Below are 690 nucleotides of genomic sequence, written 5' to 3' on the forward strand. Positions count from 1 at the left end.
AATAAAAGTTTTCATCTAGAAAATCAAAGTCCCACCTATTATACATGTGTTCCTTTGGCTTATCTTTAATAACAAAGGCTTGGCTAGGGATAACCTGGCCAGGAGGAGACATGTAGATGATGCTTCCTGTGTCTTTTGTAGTGATCCTGAAACTATTCAACATTTGTTCTTTGAGTTCATTGTTGCAAAAGAAACTTGGTCTGTTATTGTTAATAGTGTCGGTATTTCTATACCCAATTCTTTTATTTCTTTGAAGCCTCTTTGGAAGCAAAAGAAGAAATTTGAGGCTGTTAATCTAGTCCCTTCTGCCACCTTGTGGGGCTTATGACTTTTGCAAAATGATTTTGAGTTTCATGGACAAAAATGGCGAAGCATACGCGGCATCCTAGCTCTGGTGGATTCACTGATCAGGCAATGGAAGATTTTATGTTCAAACACTCAGGGTGCTTTTCTTCTCCGGTGCTTAAGGCTGCTAGATCATTGCCGAGGGGAGTTGCTTCAGATCGCTTGATCCGGTGGCTAAGTTGGGAGGCTCATAACTTATTTTGTGTTATGAAAAGTTGTAATTCTATCGAGTGCTCCCGTATGTCTGTATCCCAGGGTGGATTCTTAAAAAGCCTTATTCTGCTGTAGCTACTTTCGGATTGCACCGACAGCTGTTAAATGTTGGATGTTTGGTTTCTTGCCTTG

The sequence above is a fragment of the Triticum dicoccoides genome, chromosome 4A (assembly GCF_002162155.2).
Source record: "Triticum dicoccoides isolate Atlit2015 ecotype Zavitan chromosome 4A, WEW_v2.0, whole genome shotgun sequence".
Taxonomy (NCBI): Eukaryota; Viridiplantae; Streptophyta; class Magnoliopsida; order Poales; family Poaceae; genus Triticum; species Triticum dicoccoides.